The sequence below is a fragment of the Coffea arabica genome, chromosome 11e, assembly GCF_036785885.1.
Source record: "Coffea arabica cultivar ET-39 chromosome 11e, Coffea Arabica ET-39 HiFi, whole genome shotgun sequence".
Taxonomy (NCBI): Eukaryota; Viridiplantae; Streptophyta; class Magnoliopsida; order Gentianales; family Rubiaceae; genus Coffea; species Coffea arabica.
The window spans coordinates 39,803,703-39,823,601 of record NC_092331.1 but is presented as its reverse complement, the minus strand read 5'-3'; the positions used below and the strand labels follow the sequence as shown (position 1 = coordinate 39,823,601).

At 39.2% G+C, this 19,899-nt stretch overlaps 16 non-coding genes across 16 annotated transcripts; all 16 read right to left on the bottom strand.

The window, feature by feature from the left end:
• Positions 1 to 824: 824 nt before the first annotated feature.
• Positions 825 to 943, bottom strand: LOC140025816 (5S ribosomal RNA). The gene has a single exon (XR_011829761.1). It is a non-coding gene; the product is annotated as a 5S ribosomal RNA (ribosomal RNA).
• A 1,135-nt stretch (positions 944 to 2,078) lies between these two features.
• On the bottom strand, positions 2,079 to 2,197 carry LOC140025805 (5S ribosomal RNA). The gene has a single exon (XR_011829750.1). It is a non-coding gene; the product is annotated as a 5S ribosomal RNA (ribosomal RNA).
• A 1,124-nt stretch (positions 2,198 to 3,321) lies between these two features.
• Positions 3,322 to 3,440, bottom strand: LOC140025794 (5S ribosomal RNA). Its single transcript, XR_011829739.1, has one exon. It is a non-coding gene; the product is annotated as a 5S ribosomal RNA (ribosomal RNA).
• Positions 3,441 to 4,565: 1,125 nt separating this feature from the next.
• Positions 4,566 to 4,684, bottom strand: LOC140025783 (5S ribosomal RNA). Its single transcript, XR_011829728.1, has one exon. It is a non-coding gene; the product is annotated as a 5S ribosomal RNA (ribosomal RNA).
• Positions 4,685 to 5,808: 1,124 nt separating this feature from the next.
• Positions 5,809 to 5,927, bottom strand: LOC140025772 (5S ribosomal RNA). Its single transcript, XR_011829717.1, has one exon. It is a non-coding gene; the product is annotated as a 5S ribosomal RNA (ribosomal RNA).
• Positions 5,928 to 7,052: 1,125 nt separating this feature from the next.
• Positions 7,053 to 7,171, bottom strand: LOC140025761 (5S ribosomal RNA). The gene has a single exon (XR_011829706.1). It is a non-coding gene; the product is annotated as a 5S ribosomal RNA (ribosomal RNA).
• Positions 7,172 to 8,306: 1,135 nt separating this feature from the next.
• On the bottom strand, positions 8,307 to 8,425 carry LOC140026350 (5S ribosomal RNA). Its single transcript, XR_011830295.1, has one exon. It is a non-coding gene; the product is annotated as a 5S ribosomal RNA (ribosomal RNA).
• Positions 8,426 to 9,560: 1,135 nt separating this feature from the next.
• On the bottom strand, positions 9,561 to 9,679 carry LOC140031289 (5S ribosomal RNA). Its single transcript, XR_011835210.1, has one exon. It is a non-coding gene; the product is annotated as a 5S ribosomal RNA (ribosomal RNA).
• A 1,135-nt stretch (positions 9,680 to 10,814) lies between these two features.
• LOC140025750 (5S ribosomal RNA) lies at positions 10,815 to 10,933 on the bottom strand. Its single transcript, XR_011829695.1, has one exon. It is a non-coding gene; the product is annotated as a 5S ribosomal RNA (ribosomal RNA).
• Positions 10,934 to 12,058: 1,125 nt separating this feature from the next.
• LOC140030632 (5S ribosomal RNA) lies at positions 12,059 to 12,177 on the bottom strand. Its single transcript, XR_011834547.1, has one exon. It is a non-coding gene; the product is annotated as a 5S ribosomal RNA (ribosomal RNA).
• Positions 12,178 to 13,301: 1,124 nt separating this feature from the next.
• LOC140031243 (5S ribosomal RNA) lies at positions 13,302 to 13,420 on the bottom strand. Its single transcript, XR_011835164.1, has one exon. It is a non-coding gene; the product is annotated as a 5S ribosomal RNA (ribosomal RNA).
• A 1,124-nt stretch (positions 13,421 to 14,544) lies between these two features.
• LOC140031812 (5S ribosomal RNA) lies at positions 14,545 to 14,663 on the bottom strand. The gene has a single exon (XR_011835737.1). It is a non-coding gene; the product is annotated as a 5S ribosomal RNA (ribosomal RNA).
• Positions 14,664 to 15,798: 1,135 nt separating this feature from the next.
• Positions 15,799 to 15,917, bottom strand: LOC140026283 (5S ribosomal RNA). The gene has a single exon (XR_011830229.1). It is a non-coding gene; the product is annotated as a 5S ribosomal RNA (ribosomal RNA).
• Positions 15,918 to 17,042: 1,125 nt separating this feature from the next.
• LOC140031288 (5S ribosomal RNA) lies at positions 17,043 to 17,161 on the bottom strand. The gene has a single exon (XR_011835209.1). It is a non-coding gene; the product is annotated as a 5S ribosomal RNA (ribosomal RNA).
• A 1,125-nt stretch (positions 17,162 to 18,286) lies between these two features.
• Positions 18,287 to 18,405, bottom strand: LOC140031287 (5S ribosomal RNA). The gene has a single exon (XR_011835208.1). It is a non-coding gene; the product is annotated as a 5S ribosomal RNA (ribosomal RNA).
• Positions 18,406 to 19,540: 1,135 nt separating this feature from the next.
• LOC140026186 (5S ribosomal RNA) lies at positions 19,541 to 19,659 on the bottom strand. The gene has a single exon (XR_011830133.1). It is a non-coding gene; the product is annotated as a 5S ribosomal RNA (ribosomal RNA).
• Between the last annotated feature and the right edge of the window lie 240 nt (positions 19,660 to 19,899).

Genomic DNA, 19,899 nt, shown 5'->3' with positions numbered 1-19,899 from the left:
CCCCGACCCGCCAACCCGTGACGGGTCAGGTATGCTGACCCGAAACCGAAAATTTCAGGTTTACGGGGAGGCGGGTCGACCCGAAATGACCCGAAACTTAATTTTAATTTATTAATTTATCACTGTAATTTCTAATAAAATCAATTTCTCACAAAACTAATTACATAATCAAGTAATAAAAATTTAAATAAATGATTCCAAATCAAATCTAAAATAAATTAAACACCGTAAAAGTGTTTTATCCCAAGCAAAATATAAAATAAATTAAAACAATACAAAAGTGAAAAATAATATAATATATTATTTGTCCAAGTATAATAATTTCAACTTCACACAAATTAAATAAATTCGTTTAGGATTAAGTAATTAATGCCTTTGAAAAAAAGAATAACTTAGTTTAGTTAGATAAAATTATTTTTATGTTTATTAAATTATTTTTAATTCGTAAACGGGTCATATCAGGTCACCACTGGTTGACCCGGAATCGACCGGTTTTCTTTTCGGGTTCATCGGGTCCAACCCGATTCTGACCCGAATTCCCGAAACCTCAACCCAAACCCATTAATTTCGTGTTAGGTTCGTGTCGTGTTTTCAGGTCGTGTCGAAAATTGCCACCCCTAGTTGCGGTGATACATTTGTGCCGACAAATTTGAGCGACGATCCGGGCTTTGATCGAGCCGTACCGTTCCTGATTTGTCTCGCGCCTTCAGATCCTCCTTCACGCTTCGACAAGAAGCAAAATATTAAGCAATCGTTCCGACGGAGCTAAATTACTACAGGATAAAGAACGAATAGGAAATTTGGATTTCGAAACAAAAAAGAGAGGGGTGCAACACGAGGACTTCCCAGGGGGTCACCCATCCTAGTACTACTCTCGCCCAAGCACGCTTAACTTCGGAGTTCTGATGGGATCCGGTGCATTAGTGCTGGTATGATCGCACCCGCCATGTTCCTTTCGCTTTATTCTTTTAAACTACCCCGTCCTGCGAAGCAGTGTGGCTTTTCTAGACCGAAATTCATTTTAAGCGTCAATTCAAGCATTTTCCTCTTATCCTTTTATTTATTTACTTTATATTTTTTTTTGTTATTGATTTGCACCCTGTTTTTTTCCCTCATCCCGCAACTCTAAATTATCATGAAATCAATCCTTCACGCTTGCAGTTAGGGGTGGCAATTCGGGTCCAAATCAGGTTGGCGGGTCGGGTTCGGGTCAACAGACCCGCCAGAAAATCTGTTGACCCGAACCCCGACCCGCCAACCCGTGACGGGTCAGGTATGCTGACCCGAACCCGAAAATTTCAGGTTTACGGGGCGGCGGGTCGACCCGAAATGACCCGAAACTTAATTTTAATTTATTAATTTATCACTGTAATTTCTGATAAAATAAATTTCTCACAAAACTAATTACATAATCAAGTAATAAAAATTTAAATAAATGATTCCAAATCAAATCTAAAATAAATTAAACACCGTAAAAGTGTTTTATCCCAAGCAAAATATAAAATAAATTAAAACTATACAAAAGTGAAAAATAATATAATATATTATTTGTCCAAGTATAATAATTTCAACTTCACACAAATTAAATAAATTCGTTTAGGATTAAGTAATTAATGCCTTTGAAAAAAAGAATAACTTAGTTTAGTTAGATAAAATTATTTTTATGTTTATTAAATTAATTTTAATTCGTAAACGGGTCATATCGGGTCATATCAGGTCACCACGGGTTGACCCGAAATCGACCGGTTTTCTTTTCGGGTTCATCGGGTCCAACCCGATTCTGACCCGAATTCCCGAAACCTCAACCCAAACCCATTAATTTCGTGTTAGGTTCGTGTCGTGTTTTCAGGTCGTGTCGAAAATTGCCACCCCTAGTTGCGGTGATACATTTGCGCCGACAAATTTGAGCGACGATCCGGGCTTTGATCGAGCCGTACCGTTCCTGATTTGTCTCGCGCCTTCAGATCCTCCTTCACGCTTCGACAAGAAGCAAAATATTAAGCAATCGTTCCGACGGAGCTAAATTACTACAGGATAAAGAACGAATAGGAAATTTGGATTTCGAAACAAAAAAGAGAGGGGTGCAACACGAGGACTTCCCAGGGGGTCACCCATCCTAGTACTACTCTCGCCCAAGCACGCTTAACTTCGGAGTTCTGATGGGATCCGGTGCATTAGTGCTGGTATGATCGCACCCGCCATGTTCCTTTCGCTTTATTCTTTTAAACTACCCCGTCCTGCGAAGCAGTGTGGCTTTTCTAGACCGAAATTCATTTTAAGCGTCAATTCAAGCATTTTCCTCTTATCCTTTTATTTATTTACTTTATATTTTTTTTTGTTATTGATTTGCACCCTGTTTTTTTCCCTCATCCCGCAACTCTAAATTATCATGAAATCGATCCTTCACGCTTGCAGTTAGGGGTGGCAATTCGGGTCCAAATCAGGTTGGCGGGTCGGGTTCGGGTCAACAGACCCGCCAGAAAATCTGTTGACCCGAACCCCGACCCGCCAACCCGTGACGGGTCAGGTATGCTGACCCGAACCCGAAAATTTCAGGTTTACGGGGCGGCGGGTCGACCCGAAATGACCCGAAACTTAATTTTAATTTATTAATTTATCACTGTAATTTCTAATAAAATCAATTTCTCACAAAACTAATTACATAATCAAGTAATAAAAATTTAAATAAATGATTCCAAATCAAATCTAAAATAAATTAAACACCGTAAAAGTGTTTTATCCCAAGCAAAATATAAAATAAATTAAAACAATACAAAAGTGAAAAATAATATAATATATTATTTGTCCAAGTATAATAATTTCAACTTCACACAAATTAAATAAATTCGTTTAGGATTAAGTAATTAATGCCTTTGAAAAAAAGAATAACTTAGTTTAGTTAGATAAAATTATTTTTATGTTTATTAAATTATTTTTAATTCGTAAACGGGTCATATCGGGTCATATCAGGTCACCACGGGTTGACCCGAAATCGACCGGTTTTCTTTTCGGGTTCATCGGGTCCAACCCGAATTCCCGAAACCTCAACCCAAACCCATTAATTTCGTGTTAGGTTCGTGTCGTGTTTTCAGGTCGTGTCGAAAATTGCCACCCCTAGTTGCGGTGATACATTTGCGCCGACAAATTTGAGCGACGATCCGGGCTTTGATCGAGCCGTACCGTTCCTGATTTGTCTCGCGCCTTCAGATCCTCCTTCACGCTTCGACAAGAAGCAAAATATTAAGCAATCGTTCCGACGGAGCTAAATTACTACAGGATAAAGAACGAATAGGAAATTTGGATTTCGAAACAAAAAAGAGAGGGGTGCAACACGAGGACTTCCCAGGGGGTCACCCATCCTAGTACTACTCTCGCCCAAGCACGCTTAACTTCGGAGTTCTGATGGGATCCGGTGCATTAGTGCTGGTATGATCGCACCCGCCATGTTCCTTTCGCTTTATTCTTTTAAACTACCCCGTCCTGCGAAGCAGTGTGGCTTTTCTAGACCGAAATTCATTTTAAGCGTCAATTCAAGCATTTTCCTCTTATCCTTTTATTTATTTACTTTATATTTTTTTTTGTTATTGATTTGCACCCTGTTTTTTTCCCTCATCCCGCAACTCTAAATTATCATGAAATCAATCCTTCACGCTTGCAGTTAGGGGTGGCAATTCGGGTCCAAATCAGGTTGGCGGGTCGGGTTCGGGTCAACAGACCCGCCAGAAAATCTGTTGACCCGAACCCCGACCCGCCAACCCGTGACGGGTCAGGTATGCTGACCCGAACCCGAAAATTTCAGGTTTACGGGGCGGCGGGTCGACCCGAAATGACCCGAAACTTAATTTTAATTTATTAATTTATCACTGTAATTTCTAATAAAATCAATTTCTCACAAAACTAATTACATAATCAAGTAATAAAAATTTAAATAAATGATTCCAAATCAAATCTAAAATAAATTAAACACCGTAAAAGTGTTTTATCCCAAGCAAAATATAAAATAAATTAAAACAATACAAAAGTGAAAAATAATATAATATATTATTTGTCCAAGTATAATAATTTCAACTTCACACAAATTAAATAAATTCGTTTAGGATTAAGTAATTAATGCCTTTGAAAAAAAGAATAACTTAGTTTAGTTAGATAAAATTATTTTTATGTTTATTAAATTATTTTTAATTCGTAAACGGGTCATATCAGGTCACCACTGGTTGACCCGGAATCGACCGGTTTTCTTTTCGGGTTCATCGGGTCCAACCCGATTCTGACCCGAATTCCCGAAACCTCAACCCAAACCCATTAATTTCGTGTTAGGTTCGTGTCGTGTTTTCAGGTCGTGTCGAAAATTGCCACCCCTAGTTGCGGTGATACATTTGCGCCGACAAATTTGAGCGACGATCCGGGCTTTGATCGAGCCGTACCGTTCCTGATTTGTCTCGCGCCTTCAGATCCTCCTTCACGCTTCGACAAGAAGCAAAATATTAAGCAATCGTTCCGACGGAGCTAAATTACTACAGGATAAAGAACGAATAGGAAATTTGGATTTCGAAACAAAAAAGAGAGGGGTGCAACACGAGGACTTCCCAGGGGGTCACCCATCCTAGTACTACTCTCGCCCAAGCACGCTTAACTTCGGAGTTCTGATGGGATCCGGTGCATTAGTGCTGGTATGATCGCACCCGCCATGTTCCTTTCGCTTTATTCTTTTAAACTACCCCGTCCTGCGAAGCAGTGTGGCTTTTCTAGACCGAAATTCATTTTAAGCGTCAATTCAAGCATTTTCCTCTTATCCTTTTATTTATTTACTTTATATTTTTTTTTGTTATTGATTTGCACCCTGTTTTTTTCCCTCATCCCGCAACTCTAAATTATCATGAAATCAATCCTTCACGCTTGCAGTTAGGGGTGGCAATTCGGGTCCAAATCAGGTTGGCGGGTCGGGTTCGGGTCAACAGACCCGCCAGAAAATCTGTTGACCCGAACCCCGACCCGCCAACCCGTGACGGGTCAGGTATGCTGACCCGAACCCGAAAATTTCAGGTTTACGGGGCGGCGGGTCGACCCGAAATGACCCGAAACTTAATTTTAATTTATTAATTTATCACTGTAATTTCTAATAAAATCAATTTCTCACAAAACTAATTACATAATCAAGTAATAAAAATTTAAATAAATGATTCCAAATCAAATCTAAAATAAATTAAACACCGTAAAAGTGTTTTATCCCAAGCAAAATATAAAATAAATTAAAACAATACAAAAGTGAAAAATAATATAATATATTATTTGTCCAAGTATAATAATTTCAACTTCACACAAATTAAATAAATTCGTTTAGGATTAAGTAATTAATGCCTTTGAAAAAAAGAATAACTTAGTTTAGTTAGATAAAATTATTTTTATGTTTATTAAATTATTTTTAATTCGTAAACGGGTCATATCGGGTCATATCAGGTCACCACGGGTTGACCCGAAATCGACCGGTTTTCTTTTCGGGTTCATCGGGTCCAACCCGAATTCCCGAAACCTCAACCCAAACCCATTAATTTCGTGTTAGGTTCGTGTCGTGTTTTCAGGTCGTGTCGAAAATTGCCACCCCTAGTTGCGGTGATACATTTGCGCCGACAAATTTGAGCGACGATCCGGGCTTTGATCGAGCCGTACCGTTCCTGATTTGTCTCGCGCCTTCAGATCCTCCTTCACGCTTCGACAAGAAGCAAAATATTAAGCAATCGTTCCGACGGAGCTAAATTACTACAGGATAAAGAACGAATAGGAAATTTGGATTTCGAAACAAAAAAGAGAGGGGTGCAACACGAGGACTTCCCAGGGGGTCACCCATCCTAGTACTACTCTCGCCCAAGCACGCTTAACTTCGGAGTTCTGATGGGATCCGGTGCATTAGTGCTGGTATGATCGCACCCGCCATGTTCCTTTCGCTTTATTCTTTTAAACTACCCCGTCCTGCGAAGCAGTGTGGCTTTTCTAGACCGAAATTCATTTTAAGCGTCAATTCAAGCATTTTCCTCTTATCCTTTTATTTATTTACTTTATATTTTTTTTTGTTATTGATTTGCACCCTGTTTTTTTCCCTCATCCCGCAACTCTAAATTATCATGAAATCAATCCTTCACGCTTGCAGTTAGGGGTGGCAATTCGGGTCCAAATCAGGTTAGCGGGTCGGGTTCGGGTCAACAGACCCGCCAGAAAATCTGTTGACCCGAACCCCGACCCGCCAACCCGTGACGGGTCAGGTATGCTGACCCGAAACCGAAAATTTCAGGTTTACGGGGAGGCGGGTCGACCCGAAATGACCCGAAACTTAATTTTAATTTATTAATTTATCACTGTAATTTCTAATAAAATCAATTTCTCACAAAACTAATTACATAATCAAGTAATAAAAATTTAAATAAATGATTCCAAATCAAATCTAAAATAAATTAAACACCGTAAAAGTGTTTTATCCCAAGCAAAATATAAAATAAATTAAAACAATACAAAAGTGAAAAATAATATAATATATTATTTGTCCAAGTATAATAATTTCAACTTCACACAAATTAAATAAATTCGTTTAGGATTAAGTAATTAATGCCTTTGAAAAAAAGAATAACTTAGTTTAGTTAGATAAAATTATTTTTATGTTTATTAAATTATTTTTAATTCGTAAACGGGTCATATCAGGTCACCACTGGTTGACCCGGAATCGACCGGTTTTCTTTTCGGGTTCATCGGGTCCAACCCGATTCTGACCCGAATTCCCGAAACCTCAACCCAAACCCATTAATTTCGTGTTAGGTTCGTGTCGTGTTTTCAGGTCGTGTCGAAAATTGCCACCCCTAGTTGCGGTGATACATTTGCGCCGACAAATTTGAGCGACGATCCGGGCTTTGATCGAGCCGTACCGTTCCTGATTTGTCTCGCGCCTTCAGATCCTCCTTCACGCTTCGACAAGAAGCAAAATATTAAGCAATCGTTCCGACGGAGCTAAATTACTACAGGATAAAGAACGAATAGGAAATTTGGATTTCGAAACAAAAAAGAGAGGGGTGCAACACGAGGACTTCCCAGGGGGTCACCCATCCTAGTACTACTCTCGCCCAAGCACGCTTAACTTCGGAGTTCTGATGGGATCCGGTGCATTAGTGCTGGTATGATCGCACCCGCCATGTTCCTTTCGCTTTATTCTTTTAAACTACCCCGTCCTGCGAAGCAGTGTGGCTTTTCTAGACCGAAATTCATTTTAAGCGTCAATTCAAGCATTTTCCTCTTATCCTTTTATTTATTTACTTTATATTTTTTTTTGTTATTGATTTGCACCCTGTTTTTTTCCCTCATCCCGCAACTCTAAATTATCATGAAATCAATCCTTCACGCTTGCAGTTAGGGGTGGCAATTCGGGTCCAAATCAGGTTGGCGGGTCGGGTTCGGGTCAACAGACCCGCCAGAAAATCTGTTGACCCGAACCCCGACCCGCCAACCCGTGACGGGTCAGGTATGCTGACCCGAACCCGAAAATTTCAGGTTTACGGGGCGGCGGGTCGACCCGAAATGACCCGAAACTTAATTTTAATTTATTAATTTATCACTGTAATTTCTAATATAATCAATTTCTCACAAAACTAATTACATAATCAAGTAATAAAAATTTAAATAAATGATTCCAAATCAAATCTAAAATAAATTAAACACCGTAAAAGTGTTTTATCCCAAGCAAAATATAAAATAAATTAAAACAATACAAAAGTGAAAAATAATATAATATATTATTTGTCCAAGTATAATAATTTCAACTTCACACAAATTAAATAAATTCGTTTAGGATTAAGTAATTAATGCCTTTGAAAAAAAGAATAACTTAGTTTAGTTAGATAAAATTATTTTTATGTTTATTAAATTATTTTTAATTCGTAAACGGGTCATATCGGGTCATATCAGGTCACCACGGGTTGACCCGAAATCGACCGGTTTTCTTTTCGGGTTCATCGGGTCCAACCCGATTCTGACCCGAATTCCCGAAACCTCAACCCAAACCCATTAATTTCGTGTTAGGTTCGTGTCGTGTTTTCAGGTCGTGTCGAAAATTGCCACCCCTAGTTGCGGTGATACATTTGCGCCGACAAATTTGAGCGACGATCCGGGCTTTGATCGAGCCGTACCGTTCCTGATTTGTCTCGCGCCTTCAGATCCTCCTTCACGCTTCGACAAGAAGCAAAATATTAAGCAATCGTTCCGACGGAGCTAAATTACTACAGGATAAAGAACGAATAGGAAATTTGGATTTCGAAACAAAAAAGAGAGGGGTGCAACACGTGGACTTCCCAGGGGGTCACCCATCCTAGTACTACTCTCGCCCAAGCACGCTTAACTTCGGAGTTCTGATGGGATCCGGTGCATTAGTGCTGGTATGATCGCACCCGCCATGTTCCTTTCGCTTTATTCTTTTAAACTACCCCGTCCTGCGAAGCAGTGTGGCTTTTCTAGACCGAAATTCATTTTAAGCGTCAATTCAAGCATTTTCCTCTTATCCTTTTATTTATTTAATTTATATTTTTTTTTGTTATTGATTTGCACCCTGTTTTTTTCCCTCATCCCGCAACTCTAAATTATCATGAAATCAATCCTTCACGCTTGCAGTTAGGGGTGGCAATTCGGGTCCAAATCAGGTTGGCGGGTCGGGTTCGGGTCAACAGACCCGCCAGAAAATCTGTTGACCCGAACCCCGACCCGCCAACCCGTGACGGGTCAGGTATGCTGACCCGAACCCGAAAATTTCAGGTTTACGGGGCGGCGGGTCGACCCGAAATGACCCGAAACTTAATTTTAATTTATTAATTTATCACTGTAATTTCTGATAAAATCAATTTCTCACAAAACTAATTACATAATCAAGTAATAAAAATTTAAATAAATGATTCCAAATCAAATCTAAAATAAATTAAACACCGTAAAAGTGTTTTATCCCAAGCAAAATATAAAATAAATTAAAACAATACAAAAGTGAAAAATAATATAATATATTATTTGTCCAAGTATAATAATTTCAACTTCACACAAATTAAATAAATTCGTTTAGGATTAAGTAATTAATGCCTTTGAAAAAAAGAATAACTTAGTTTAGTTAGATAAAATTATTTTTATGTTTATTAAATTATTTTTAATTCGTAAACGGGTCATATCGGGTCATATCAGGTCACCACGGGTTGACCCGAAATCGACCGGTTTTCTTTTCGGGTTCATCGGGTCCAACCCGATTCTGACCCGAATTCCCGAAACCTCAACCCAAACCCATTAATTTCGTGTTAGGTTCGTGTCGTGTTTTCAGGTCGTGTCGAAAATTGCCACCCCTAGTTGCGGTGATACATTTGCGCCGACAAATTTGAGCGACGATCCGGGCTTTGATCGAGCCGTACCGTTCCTGATTTGTCTCGCGCCTTCAGATCCTCCTTCACGCTTCGACAAGAAGCAAAATATTAAGCAATCGTTCCGACGGAGCTAAATTACTACAGGATAAAGAACGAATAGGAAATTTGGATTTCGAAACAAAAAAGAGAGGGGTGCAACACGAGGACTTCCCAAGGGGTCACCCATCCTAGTACTACTCTCGCCCAAGCACGCTTAATTTCGGAGTTCTGATGGGATCCGGTGCATTAGTGCTGGTATGATCGCACCCGCCATGTTCCTTTCGCTTTATTCTTTTAAACTACCCCGTCCTGCGAAGCAGTGTGGCTTTTCTAGACCGAAATTCATTTTAAGCGTCAATTCAAGCATTTTCCTCTTATCCTTTTATTTATTTACTTTATATTTTTTTTTGTTATTGATTTGCACCCTGTTTTTTTCCCTCATCCCGCAACTCTAAATTATCATGAAATCAATCCTTCACGCTTGCAGTTAGGGGTGGCAATTCGGGTCCAAATCAGGTTGGCGGGTCGGGTTCGGGTCAATAGACCCGCCAGAAAATCTGTTGACCCGAACCCCGACCCGCCAACCCGTAACGGGTCAGGTATGCTGACCCGAACCCGAAAATTTCAGGTTTACGGGGCGGCGGGTCGACCCGAAATGACCCGAAACTTAATTTTAATTTATTAATTTAACACTGTAATTTCTGATAAAATAAATTTCTCACAAAACTAATTACATAATCAAGTAATAAAAATTTAAATAAATGATTCCAAATCAAATCTAAAATAAATTAAACACCGTAAAAGTGTTTTATCCCAAGCAAAATATAAAATAAATTAAAACAATACAAAAGTGAAAAATAATATAATATATTATTTGTCCAAGTATAATAATTTCAACTTCACACAAATTAAATAAATTCGTTTAGGATTAAGTAATTAATGCCTTTGAAAAAAAGAATAACTTAGTTTACTTAGATAAAATTATTTTTATGTTTATTAAATTATTTTTAATTCGTAAACGGGTCATATCGGGTCATATCAGGTCACCACGGGTTGACCCGAAATCGACCGGTTTTCTTTTCGGGTTCATCGGGTCCAACCCGATTCTGACCCGAATTCCCGAAACCTCAACCCAAACCCATTAATTTCGTGTTAGGTTCGTGTCGTGTTTTCAGGTCGTGTCGAAAATTGCCACCCCTAGTTGCGGTGATACATTTGCGCCGACAAATTTGAGCGACGATCCGGGGTTTGATCGAGCCGTACCGTTCCTGATTTGTCTCGCGCCTTCAGATCCTCCTTCACGCTTCGACAAGAAGCAAAATATTAAGCAATCGTTCCGACGGAGCTAAATTACTACAGGATAAAGAACGAATAGGAAATTTGGATTTCGAAACAAAAAAGAGAGGGGTGCAACACGAGGACTTCCCAGGGGGTCACCCATCCTAGTACTACTCTCGCCCAAGCACGCTTAACTTCGGAGTTCTGATGGGATCCGGTGCATTAGTGCTGGTATGATCGCACCCGCCATGTTCCTTTCGCTTTATTCTTTTAAACTACCCCGTCCTGCGAAGCAGTGTGGCTTTTCTAGACCGAAATTCATTTTAAGCGTCAATTCAAGCATTTTCCTCTTATCCTTTTATTTATTTACTTTATATTTTTTTTTGTTATTGATTTGCACCCTGTTTTTTTCCCTCATCCCGCAACTCTAAATTATCATGAAATCAATCCTTCACGCTTGCAGTTAGGGGTGGCAATTCGGGTCCAAATCAGGTTGGCGGGTCGGGTTCGGGTCAACAGACCCGCCAGAAAATCTGTTGACCCGAACCCCGACCCGCCAACCCGTGACGGGTCAGGTATGCTGACCCGAAATCGAAAATTTCAGGTTTACGGGGCGGCGGGTCGACCCGAAATGACCCGAAACTTAATTTTAATTTATTAATTTATCACTGTAATTTCTAATAAAATCAATTTCTCACAAAACTAATTACATAATCAAGTAATAAAAATTTAAATAAATGATTCCAAATCAAATCTAAAATAAATTAAACACCGTAAAAGTGTTTTATCCCAAGCAAAATATAAAATAAATTAAAACAATACAAAAGTGAAAAATAATATAATATATTATTTGTCCAAGTATAATAATTTCAACTTCACACAAATTAAATAAATTCGTTTAGGATTAAGTAATTAATGCCTTTGAAAAAAAGAATAACTTAGTTTAGTTAGATAAAATTATTTTTATGTTTATTAAATTATTTTTAATTCGTAAACGGGTCATATCAGGTCACCACTGGTTGACCCGGAATCGACCGGTTTTCTTTTCGGGTTCATCGGGTCCAACCCGATTCTGACCCGAATTCCCGAAACCTCAACCCAAACCCATTAATTTCGTGTTAGGTTCGTGTCGTGTTTTCAGGTCGTGTCGAAAATTGCCACCCCTAGTTGCGGTGATACATTTGCGCCGACAAATTTGAGCGACGATCCGGGCTTTGATCGAGCCGTACCGTTCCTGATTTGTCTCGCGCCTTCAGATCCTCCTTCACGCTTCGACAAGAAGCAAAATATTAAGCAATCGTTCCGACGGAGCTAAATTACTACAGAATAAAGAACGAATAGGAAATTTGGATTTCGAAACAAAAAAGAGAGAGGTGCAACACGAGGACTTCCCAGGGGGTCACCCATCCTAGTACTACTCTCGCCCAAGCACGCTTAACTTCGGAGTTCTGATGGGATCCGGTGCATTAGTGCTGGTATGATCGCACCCGCCATGTTCCTTTCGCTTTATTCTTTTAAACTACCCCGTCCTGCGAAGCAGTGTGGCTTTTCTAGACCGAAATTCATTTTAAGCGTCAATTCAAGCATTTTCCTCTTATCCTTTTATTTATTTACTTTATATTTTTTTTTGTTATTGATTTGCACCCTGTTTTTTTCCCTCATCCCGCAACTCTAAATTATCATGAAATCAATCCTTCACGCTTGCAGTTAGGGGTGGCAATTCGGGTCCAAATCAGGTTGGCGGGTCGGGTTCGGGTCAACAGACCCGCCAGAAAATCTGTTGACCCGAACCCCGACCCGCCAACCCGTGACGGGTCAGGTATGCTGACCCGAACCCGAAAATTTCAGGTTTACGGGGCGGCGGGTCGACCCCAAATGACCCGAAACTTAATTTTAATTTATTAATTTATCACTGTAATTTCTAATAAAATCAATTTCTCACAAAACTAATTACATAATCAAGTAATAAAAATTTAAATAAATGATTCCAAATCAAATCTAAAATAAATTAAACACCGTAAAAGTGTTTTATCCCAAGCAAAATATAAAATAAATTAAAACAATACAAAAGTGAAAAATAATATAATATATTATTTGTCCAAGTATAATAATTTCAACTTCACACAAATTAAATAAATTCGTTTAGGATTAAGTAATTAATGCCTTTGAAAAAAAGAATAACTTAGTTTAGTTAGATAAAATTATTTTTATGTTTATTAAATTATTTTTAATTCGTAAACGGGTCATATCGGGTCATATCAGGTCACCACGGGTTGACCCGAAATCGACCGGTTTTCTTTTCGGGTTCATCGGGTCCAACCCGAATTCCCGAAACCTCAACCCAAACCCATTAATTTCGTGTTAGGTTCGTGTCGTGTTTTCAGGTCGTGTCGAAAATTGCCACCCCTAGTTGCGGTGATACATTTGCGCCGACAAATTTGAGCGACGATCCGGGCTTTGATCGAGCCGTACCGTTCCTGATTTGTCTCGCGCCTTCAGATCCTCCTTCACGCTTCGACAAGAAGCAAAATATTAAGCAATCGTTCCGACGGAGCTAAATTACTACAGGATAAAGAACGAATAGGAAATTTGGATTTCGAAACAAAAAAGAGAGGGGTGCAACACGAGGACTTCCCAGGGGGTCACCCATCCTAGTACTACTCTCGCCCAAGCACGCTTAACATCGGAGTTCTGATGGGATCCGGTGCATTAATGCTGGTATGATCGCACCCGCCATGTTCCTTTCGCTTTATTCTTTTAAACTACCCCGTCCTGCGAAGCAATGTGGCTTTTCTAGACCGAAATTCATTTTAAGCGTCAATTCAAGCATTTTCCTCTTATCCTTTTATTTATTTACTTTATATTTTTTTTTGTTATTGATTTGCACCCTGTTTTTTTCCCTCATCCCGCAACTCTAAATTATCATGAAATCAATCCTTCACGCTTGCAGTTAGGGGTGGCAATTCGGGTCCAAATCAGGTTGGCGGGTCGGGTTCTGGTCAACAGACCCGCCAGAAAATCTGTTGACCCGAACCCCGACCCGCCTACCCGTGACGGGTCAGGTATGCTGACCCGAACCCGAAAATTTCAGGTTTACGGGGCGGCGGGTCGACCCGAAATGACCCGAAAATTAATTTTAATTTATTAATTTATCACTGTAATTTCTAATAAAATCAATTTCTCACAAAACTAATTACATAATCAAGTAATAAAAATTTAAATAAATGATTCCAAATCAAATCTAAAATAAATTAAACACCGTAAAAGTGTTTTATCCCAAGCAAAATATAAAATAAATTAAAACAATACAAAAGTGAAAAATAATATAATATATTATTTGTCCAAGTATAATAATTTCAACTTCACACAAATTAAATAAATTCGTTTAGGATTAAGTAATTAATGCCTTTGAAAAAAAGAATAACTTAGTTTAGTTAGATAAAATTATTTTTATGTTAATTAAATTATTTTTAATTCGTAAACAGGTCATATCGGGTCATATCAGGTCACCACGGGTTGACCCGAAATCGACCGGTTTTCTTTTCGGGTTCATCGGGTCCAACCCGAATTCCCGAAACCTCAACCCAAACCCATTAATTTCGTGTTAGGTTCGTGTCGTGTTTTCAGGTCGTGTCGAAAATTGCCACCCCTAGTTGCGGTGATACATTTGCGCCGACAAATTTGAGCGACGATCCGGGCTTTGATCGAGCCGTACCGTTCCTGATTTGTCTCGCGCCTTCAGATCCTCCTTCACGCTTCGACAAGAAGCAAAATATTAAGCAATCGTTCCGACGGAGCTAAATTACTACAGGATAAAGAACGAATAGGAAATTTGGATTTCGAAACAAAAAAAAAAGGGGTGCAACACGAGGACTTCCCAGGGGGTCACCCATCCTAGTACTACTCTCGCCCAAGCACGCTTAATTTCGGAGTTCTGATGGGATCCGGTGCATTAGTGCTGGTATGATCGTACCCGCCATGTTCCTTTCGCTTTATTCTTTTAAACTACCCCGTCCTGCGAAGCAGTGTGGCTTTTCTAGACCGAAATTCATTTTAAGCGTCAATTCAAGCATTTTCCTCTTATCCTTTTATTTATTTACTTTATATTTTTTTTTGTTATTGATTTGCACCCTGTTTTTTTCCCTCATCCCGCAACTCTAAATTATCATGAAATCAATCCTTCACGCTTGCAGTTAGGGGTGGCAATTCGGGTCCAAATCAGGTTGGCGGGTCGGGTTCGGGTCAACAGACCCGCCAGAAAATCTGTTGACCCGAACCCCGACCCGCCAACCCGTGACGGGTCAGGTATGCTGACCCGAACCCGAAAATTTCAGGTTTACGGGGCGGCGGGTCGACCCCAAATGACCCGAAACTTAATTTTAATTTATTAATTTATCACTGTAATTTCTAATAAAATCAATTTCTCACAAAACTAATTACATAATCAAGTAATAAAAATTTAAATAAATGATTCCAAATCAAATCTAAAATAAATTAAACACCGTAAAAGTGTTTTATCCCAAGCAAAATATAAAATAAATTAAAACAATACAAAAGTGAAAAATAATATAATATATTATTTGTCCAAGTATAATAATTTCAACTTCACACAAATTAAATAAATTCGTTTAGGATTAAGTAATTAATGCCTTTGAAAAAAAGAATAACTTAGTTTAGTTAGATAAAATTATTTTTATGTTTATTAAATTATTTTTAATTCGTAAACGGGTCATATCGGGTCATATCAGGTCACCACGGGTTGACCCGAAATCGACCGGTTTTCTTTTCGGGTTCATCGGGTCCAACCCGATTCTGACCCGAATTCCCGAAACCTCAACCCAAACCCATTAATTTCGTGTTAGGTTCGTGTCGTGTTTTCAGGTCGTGTCGAAAATTGCCACCCCTAGTTGCGGTGATACATTTGCGCCGACAAATTTGAGCGACGATCCGGGCTTTGATCGAGCCGTACCGTTCCTGATTTGTCTCGCGCCTTCAGATCCTCCTTCACGCTTCGACAAGAAGCAAAATATTAAGCAATCGTTCCGACGGAGCTAAATTACTACAGGATAAAGAACGAATAGGAAATTTGGATTTCGAAACAAAAAAGAGAGGGGTGCAACACGTGGACTTCCCAGGGGGTCACCCATCCTAGTACTACTCTCGCCCAAGCACGCTTAACTTCGGAGTTCTGATGGGATCCGGTGCATTAGTGCTGGTATGATCGCACCCGCCATGTTCCTTTCGCTTTATTCTTTTAAACTACCCCGTCCTGCGAAGCAGTGTGGCTTTTCTAGACCGAAATTCATTTTAAGCGTCAATTCAAGCATTTTCCTCTTATCCTTTTATTTATTTAATTTATATTTTTTTTTGTTATTGATTTGCACCCTGTTTTTTTCCCTCATCCCGCAACTCTAAATTATCATGAAATCAATCCTTCACGCTTGCAGTTAGGGGTGGCAATTCGGGTCCAAATCAGGTTGGCGGGTCGGGTTCGGGTCAACAGACCCGCCAGAAAATCTGTTGACCCGAACCCCGACCCGCCAACCCGTGACGGGTCAGGTATGCTGACCCGAACCCGAAAATTTCAGGTTTACGGGGCGGCGGGTCGACCCGAAATGACCCGAAACTTAATTTTAATTTATTAATTTATCACTGTAATTTCTGATAAAATCAATTTCTCACAAAACTAATTACATAATCAAGTAATAAAAATTTAAATAAATGATTCCAAATCAAATCTAAAATAAATTAAACACCGTAAAAGTGTTTTATCCCAAGCAAAATATAAAATAAATTAAAACAATACAAAAGTGAAAAATAATATAATATATTATTTGTCCAAGTATAATAATTTCAACTTCACACAAATTAAATAAATTCGTTTAGGATTAAGTAATTAATGCCTTTGAAAAAAAGAATAACTTAGTTTAGTTAGATAAAATTATTTTTATGTTTATTAAATTATTTTTAATTCGTAAACGAGTCATATCAGGTCACCACGGGTTGACCCGAAATCGACCGGTTTTCTTTTCGGGTTCATCGGGTCCAACCCGATTCTGACCCGAATTCCCGAAACCTCAACCCAAACCCATTAATTTCGTGTTAGGTTCGTGTCGTGTTTTCAGGTCGTGTCGAAAATTGCCACCCCTAGTTGCGGTGATACATTTGCGCCGACAAATTTGAGCGACGATCCGGGCTTTGATCGAGCCGTACCGTTCCTGATTTGTCTCGCGCCTTCAGATCCTCCTTCACGCTTCGACAAGAAGCAAAATATTAAGCAATCGTTCCGACGGAGCTAAATTACTACAGGATAAAGAACGAATAGGAAATTTGGATTTCGAAACAAAAAAGAGAGGGGTGCAACACGAGGACTTCCCAAGGGGTCACCCATCCTAGTACTACTCTCGCCCAAGCACGCTTAATTTCGGAGTTCTGATGGGATCCGGTGCATTAGTGCTGGTATGATCGCACCCGCCATGTTCCTTTCGCTTTATTCTTTTAAACTACCCCGTCCTGCGAAGCAGTGTGGCTTTTCTAGACCGAAATTCATTTTAAGCGTCAATTCAAGCATTTTCCTCTTATCCTTTTATTTATTTACTTTATATTTTTTTTTGTTATTGATTTGCACCCTGTTTTTTTCCCTCATCCCGCAACTCTAAATTATCATGAAATCAATCCTTCACGCTTGCAGTTAGGGGTGGCAATTCGGGTCCAAATCAGGTTGGCGGGTCGGGTTCGGGTCAACAGACCCGCCAGAAAATCTGTTGACCCGAACCCCGACCCGCCAACCCGTGACGGGTCAGGTATGCTGACCCGAACCCGAAAATTTCAGGTTTACGGGGCGGCGGGTCGACCCGAAATGACCCGAAAATTAATTTTAATTTATTAATTTATCACTGTAATTTCTAATAAAATCAATTTCTCACAAAACTAATTACATAATCAAGTAATAAAAATTTAAATAAATGATTCCAAATCAAATCTAAAATAAATTAAACACCGTAAAAGTGTTTTATCCCAAGCAAAATATAAAATAAATTAAAACAATACAAAAGTGAAAAATAATATAATATATTATTTGTCCAAGTATAATAATTTCAACTTCACACAAATTAAATAAATTCGTTTAGGATTAAGTAATTAATGCCTTTGAAAAAAAGAATAACTTAGTTTAGTTAGATAAAATTATTTTTATGTTTATTAAATTATTTTTAATTCGTAAACGAGTCATATCAGGTCACCACGGGTTGACCCGAAATCGACCGGTTTTCTTTTCGGGTTCATCGGGTCCAACCCGATTCTGACCCGAATTCCCGAAACCTCAACCCAAACCCATTAATTTCGTGTTAGGTTCGTGTCGTGTTTTCAGGTCGTGTCGAAAATTGCCACCCCTAGTTGCGGTGATACATTTGCGCCGACAAATTTGAGCGACGATCCGGGCTTTGATCGAGCCGTACCGTTCCTGATTTGTCTCGCGCCTTCAGATCCTCCTTCACGCTTCGACAAGAAGCAAAATATTAAGCAATCGTTCCGACGGAGCTAAATTACTACAGGATAAAGAACGAATAGGAAATTTGGATTTCGAAACAAAAAAGAGAGGGGTGCAACACGAGGACTTCCCAAGGGGTCACCCATCCTAGTACTACTCTCGCCCAAGCACGCTTAATTTCGGAGTTCTGATGGGATCCGGTGCATTAGTGCTGGTATGATCGCACCCGCCATGTTCCTTTCGCTTTATTCTTTTAAACTACCCCGTCCTGCGAAGCAGTGTGGCTTTTCTAGACCGAAATTCATTTTAAGCGTCAATTCAAGCATTTTCCTCTTATCCTTTTATTTATTTACTTTATATTTTTTTTTGTTATTGATTTGCACCCTGTTTTTTTCCCTCATCCCGCAACTCTAAATTATCATGAAATCAATCCTTCACGCTTGCAGTTAGGGGTGGCAATTCGGGTCCAAATCAGGTTGGCGGGTCGGGTTCGGGTCAACAGACCCGCCAGAAAATCTGTTGACCCGAACCCCGACCCGCCAACCCGTAACGGGTCAGGTATGCTGACCCGAACCCGAAAATTTCAGGTTTACGGGGCGGCGGGTCGACCCGAAATGACCCGAAACTTAATTTTAATTTATTAATTTATCACTGTAATTTCTGATAAAATCAATTTCTCACAAAACTAATTACATAATCAAGTAATAAAAATTTAAATAAATGATTCCAAATCAAATCTAAAATAAATTAAACACCGTAAAAGTGTTTTATCCCAAGCAAAATATAAAATAAATTAAAACAATACAAAAGTGAAAAATAATATAATATATTATTTGTCCAAGTATAATAATTTCAACTTCACACAAATTAAATAAATTCGTTTAGGATTAAGTAATTAATGCCTTTGAAAAAAAGAATAACTTAGTTTAGTTAGATAAAATTATTTTTATGTTTATTAAATTATTTTTAATTCGTAAACGGGTCATATCGGGTCATATCAGGTCACCACGGGTTGACCCGAAATCGACCGGTTTTCTTTTCGGGTTCATCGGGTCCAACCCGATTCTGACCCGAATTCCCGAAACCTCAACCCAAACCCATTAATTTCGTGTTAGGTTCGTGTCGTGTTTTCAGGTCGTGTCGAAAATTGCCACCCCTAGTTGCGGTGATACATTTGCGCCGACAAATTTGAGCGACGATCCGGGCTTTGATCGAGCCGTACCGTTCCTGATTTGTCTCGCGCCTTCAGATCCTCCTTCACGCTTCGACAAGAAGCAAAATATTAAGCAATCGTTCCGACGGAGCTAAATTACTACAGGATAAAGAACGAATAGGAAATTTGGATTTCGAAACAAAAAAGAGAGGGGTGCAACACGTGGACTTCCCAGGGGGTCACCCATCCTAGTACTACTCTCGCCCAAGCACGCTTAACTTCGGAGTTCTGATGGGATCCGGTGCATTAGTGCTGGTATGATCGCACCCGCCATGTTCCTTTCGCTTTATTCTTTTAAACTACCCCGTCCTGCGAAGCAGTGTGGCTTTTCTAGACCGAAATTCATTTTAAGCGTCAATTCAAGCATTTTCCTCTTATCCTTTTATTTATTTAATTTATATTTTTTTTTGTTATTGATTTGCACCCTGTTTTTTTCCCTCATCCCGCAACTCTAAATTATCATGAAATCAATCCTTCACGCTTGCAGTTAGGGGTGGCAATTCGGGTCC